The following is a 6,010-nucleotide window of genomic DNA, read 5'->3' on the forward strand; positions in this document are numbered from 1 at the left end:
TCAAATTTGTTTTTGATAGTACGAGGACAGATTTCAGATAATTTTCCGGCGAGGGACGGTTTTCAGATTTCGTTCAAAGTTCAGGGACTGTTATATATTTTAACCCTATAATTTATTATTTATTATCATTAATTTTTCTTATTCAATTATGGGACCCATTAATAATTTGACTGTATATAATTATTATTATTAATTTCAATTTTTTACTATCAAAATTCAAAGAGGTACTATATGATGATCATGACGAGTATGCTAGATTTGTTTCAACTGGAGACTTTGGTGGATGGGGCAGCTTTATGTGCTTGTTGGAGGCAGCTGTCGTTGGAGTTTGTGAAATTAAACACGGATGGGAGCTTCTAGGAGGACAATAACTGTTTTGGTGGTGGCGGGCTACTTCGTGATAGCTCTAGAGTTTGGATTTTGGGATTTATGAGTCATGGATCAGCGGGAAGCTCACTTCCACCAGAGGCGATAACTTTGACAGATAGGTTGTTCATGGTGTGGAACCATGGCCACCGTCGAGTTCTTTGTGAAGTGGATTGCTTTGAGCTAGTGGTGATTTTGGAGGATGGCGATATGGTACATTTTCTTGTTCATTCGCAGGTGATGGGAGAAATCTGTGAGCTCCTGGATAGAGAGGGTGAAGGGCCTGGGTGTCGTGGATTCACTGTGAGGGAAATTCTTCGGGTGATTGACTTACTCCTCAAGGTGCTATTTCTCCCTCAGTGGGTATTCGAATTATTTTCCCCCTTCTCCCGAGCTAGAGACTATAATGTTGAAAGATTCCCTAACCGTCCCCTAGTTCGTCTTTTTGTCTGTTGTTAATTTTCTGATGCACCAAAAAAAAATTAAAGAAGTAAAGATTTTGCTTTTACAATTGTATATCTTATATCAGATTAAGGTAATTATTCAAATTCAAACTATTAATTATTAATATTAAAAAAATTTGTGGACCATACTGCTTTTTTTTTGCAAGGTCTCTCCTAACCAGAAGACCCGAGACTAATTTCAGAAAGATAACTTAAGTGGTAAGAGCTGAGAGACATATGAGTTAGGGAAGGGAAAGACCAAAGATCAAACCCCTGAAGGAGAAATTTGGCCGATAAAAAAATGAGAATAATCCCCCGAGGCTCTATGTTAATTGGGTAGGTCTCTCACAACAAATCATTCTCCATATGCATTGCTGATGGGTCGAATCCTAAACTAAATCCTTAAGGAACTCAGTTATCTACTAGTTGTGCTACATCATGCAACATATTAGTTATTTTGTTTTACATAATTATTACAAATAGTTGATAATTTGCATAGGAATAAATATTCAAAATTTAACTTAAAGCAATTTCAACTCATTTAATTGTTTCAATGTGTGACATATTGCAATAAATAAAATAAAATAAAATTACATAACTTATTAATTATTATCATTAAATTTTTTCATTTAATTATGGGACTTATTAATTATTTGACTATATATAATTATTTCTATCAATTTCAATTTATGTTATACAAATTCAAGTGGTTCATACTTTATTCCCCTTAAGTGAGGTCTTGGGTTCAAGTCTTGTGGATGAAAAAAAAAACCTGATGGGGAGTTAGCCCCACCATGATGTGATGTTCCCAACTCGAACAGGATTACTTCCGAAGGAGGACACCTACCTTACACCAAAAAAATGTTTATGTATTATTCAAATTCAAACTATTAATTCTTTTTTTGGGTTGTCTACCGCCACCATTTGCTTCGCGGAGGAAATGTCGTTATTGATTATTTGGCCCAACTTGGATCTTCTACTACGAGCATTATTGTTTTTGGGATCCTCCCTTAGCAGGTGTCACATCTTTATTGCACATTGATGCCCTTGGTGTTGCCTTTTTGAGGCAGTAATTTCTTCTTTTGTTTTCTCTTTCCTTTGCTTCTTTTATCGGAATAAAAAAGCTAGTAATATTTCAATTTTCGTGGAACTTTTTAGTTAATTCATTTTAATAATTGTTACAATTAATTTACTATTTTCATATGAATTAAAATTCAAAATATAACTTTACACACTTTCAACCCATTTAATTTTTTTGTCCCTGAATGATTGGGGATGTTCGTAACCGAACCAATCCTAATAAAACTGAAAAGTCGATAAAAAAACCGAAATCCAATCAAATCAAAAGTCGAACAGACCGAAAATTGAAAAAATTGAAATTATATGTTGGATTGGATTTTGGTTTAGATTTTCAAAGCCGAACCAATCAAATCCAAACCAAACATTTGCAAATATATAATTTTATTTAAATATATATCATATGATTCACACTAACATATTACATTTAACACATGGTTTTATGTTTTTTTTTTTTCGAATAGCTTATGTTTGAATGAAAACAATTTGTACAATATAACATGCATCAAAGTAAACAATTATAATAATAATTTTAAAAAAATATTGACTATGTTATAACTATGAATCCTATATTAATGCCATAAATTATATATCATTGTATTTAGTATTTACTATATATTACTTCCTCCGTTCATATTTATCTATCCAGGAAGAGAAGGTTCACACAAATTAAGAAAAACAATTAATTGTGTTGATTTTCATCAAAGTATTATTTGATTTCCTATATCCCCCTTTAGAATGTATTTTATCTTTCTTCATTTATTGTTTATGTTAGGGCATTTCTTGGAAAAACATCTATTAATGCTCTCTTGAAACTCTAAATGGACACTTATATAGGAACAAAAAAAATTCTTTAAAATGGACAGGTAATAAGGAAAGGAGGGAGTATATATTTATAGGATTTATACACTACAATTTCAAGGTAAAAAAATTGAAACAAAAACCGAACAATCTAATCCAATCCAAACCGCTATAGATTGGATCGGATTTGAACTTAGAGACAAATTCATTGGATGATAAAACTGATTAGATTGGATAAGATGGTTTTTCCCTTCAAAACCAATTTAATCCAATCCGCGAACACCCCTACGAATAATAGATCAAGTGGTAAGAGTTGCAGACATATGGGTTGAAAATGGAAGGTCCAATAATCAATTCTTGGATGAAGTAATTTATCTTTCAGATGTACCAAAAAAACTAATTTAATTGTTTCAATGTGTGAGAGATTTCAATTAAATTAAAAATATACAATTATGCAATCTATTTAATTATTGAATCTATTAATTATTTTATTGTATATTTGTTTTTGCATGAGGAAAATTATTTTATTGTATATAATTATTACTATGAATTTCAATTTGTATTATTTAAATTCAAATGTAAAGATTTTTCATTTAAAGTTATATATCAAACTAAGTTTTTGAACTCGTACGATGCACTCCAAAGATGATTTTATTTTATTTTATTCGTTAAAGTTGTGAACTTTTACAAAATAAAATCACGTGTCGGGCCTACTAGTGCTTGACCCAGTCGTGCCATATAGCAGTAATCTTGGCATATATTTTAGCAAACCAAAGTTTAGAAAATATAATTATTTAAAAATGTGTTCATGACAAAAATGCATCCAATTACTCACTCTAATTTTTCTTTATCAGTCAAATTTTCCCTCAGAATTTGATCCATGCACCTTCCTCGCTCTTATAATACATTCAACTGAAGGTGAAATAGAGCATAGTAAGTTTAATCAATGTCGCCACCCATATCAATTAACTAAGAGCAGTGCTATATGACACGACTGATTTCTGTCGTGTCATGCACGAAATGCATTTTCTTGCGGTTTCAAACCGTCAAAAACGCACAAGTGCCACAAATTGCGAAAACCCAACTCGCAATTTCTGGCGGTTTTAAAATACAAGCGGCTTATAACCGCCACAAATTGACTTCGTGCATTACACGAGAAATCTGTCTCGTGCACTATGGCATTTTCCATTAACTAAATTGCCACTTCTAATTTGTAACAAAGTTGTCTAAATGACCCATTAAAAAGTTTAGGTTCAATAACTCATCATCCAATTACATTGAAGATAAGTGAGTTGAAATTTCTATATTTTATTTATTAATTTATTTATAAAAAATCCTATTGATCAATTGGGTTGTGGATTAGTAACCCACATAGGTCATTTAGACAACCCGAGTTTGTAACACATTCTCTAGATCCCACAAGCAAAATTAGTACAAGAAAACTTGCATAGTTAAACCATATAAGTAAGGTTATAAACTAAACCAATATAATGGCATTCTACTTCATAAAATATTCTGCAAGACCTTTAAATGAAGATCCCCCAACCACCGCAATTGGGCTATGCACTACATGCATTGACAAGATAAAGGAGATAGACCTTTAACTCAAAGTTGTATTTCGTAACTTAAATGAAAATGTGAATTCAGCTACTAAGTGTACGCAAGAAATGGGGTAAATAGCTAAGTTGGTCCCTGAAAGTGTCCACCGCCTTCAATTTCGTCCCTAAACTTTTAAAATGACGCATGTGGTCCCTGGATGTGCCAAATCTCCCTCATCAACAGTCCTCGGGTTAAAAAAAGTTCACGGCCGTTAACGGAAGACCGAGTAGGATTTTTTTTTTTTGTCAAGACTAGGCTTATGTGGCATTTGAATTTTGTGAAAGTTTTTAAAATTTCGATTTAGTCCCCATGGTTAAAAAGAAATCCTTTTTCTCCCCATCTTCCTCTACCTCTACCTCTCCCCACCACCATCACCCTCTCTCCATCTCCATCTTCTTCATCCAGATTCAATAACCCAAACAAACCAACCACTCATCCAAAAATAATACAACACAGAGCTCAGCCATTTTTTCTCACCCAGACAACCTAGATCTGAAACGAATTAACCCAGATCTGGCAGTTGTTCTCCACCTTCCTCAGCCACTCATCCAAGCCACTTCTCCATCCCTCTCCTTTCTTCTACTTCGGTACCCATCGGTGACTGAGTGCCTGGAAACCAATTTATCCCTAAAGCAACCATTTTACCAGTTAATAAAATTACAAACACGTTCTAGATTCAATAACAACACCAAAACATTGAAAATTTCCAATCTTTGAACGAAAAAACCAAATATAGAAAGAATCCACAAACCAAAACATTCAAAATAGATGAAATTTACAAGACCCATGGTTGAGGAATGCAGACATGGACATTGTAGAGGCCTTGTTGAATAAGAGCTTCAACAAGGTGCGTGAGGTCAGGGGATTCAACCCCATGACTGATGTTGCTGTTCAATTTTTTTGCAAACGCTTTCACCAACCAAACAAACATTCAGAGGATTCAGAAATACAAAAACTGATTATCGGTTTTATTCATCAAATCAAAAGGGGATCGGTGGAATTTGGCTTGTTAGAAAGAGGAACCCCATCGAACCCACCCATCACCAGAACCCCATGGAATTTGGCTTGTCTCTAGAGTTGGGGGTCAACAAACCTAGAATCCCATAACACAAAATTGTGAACAAACTCAAAAACTCATGAGCAAACCCAGAACACAATCATGAACAATCCCAGAAAAGTCATGGACAAACCCACAAAGTCGCCCCCAACCCCCAAATCGCAGCAATCAGATCTAGCAATCCACTATGGTGGTCTTTGAAGACATGTCCGAAGTAGAAGAAGAAGGTTAGAAGGGAGGAGATGGTGATGAAAAAGAAGAAGATGAAGTGGTGATTTTGGTTCGTTTGTGGAAGTGTACTGGGTCCAGTGGTGGTGTTAGGTGGAGAGAGTAGATGAAGGGAAGAGAGGAGAGTGAGAGATTAGTGGATGAGGATGAGAAGAAGAAGAAGAAGGAAGAAGAAGATGGAGATGAAGAGAGGTGATGGTGATGGGGAGAGGTAGAGGAAGATGGGGAGAAAAATAATTTCTTTTCAATCATAGGGACTAAATCGAATTTTTTAAAACTTTCTGAACATTCAAATGCCACATAAGCCTAGTCTTGACAAAAAAATAATCCAACTCAGCCTTCCTTTAACTGCTGTGAACTTTTTTTAATCTAAGGACTATTGATGAGGGAGATTTGGCACATTCAGGGACCATGAGCGTCATTTTGAAAGTTTAGTGAC

Source organism: Lotus japonicus, chromosome 3, assembly GCF_012489685.1.
Source record: "Lotus japonicus ecotype B-129 chromosome 3, LjGifu_v1.2".
In the NCBI taxonomy this organism is placed as follows: Eukaryota; Viridiplantae; Streptophyta; class Magnoliopsida; order Fabales; family Fabaceae; genus Lotus; species Lotus japonicus.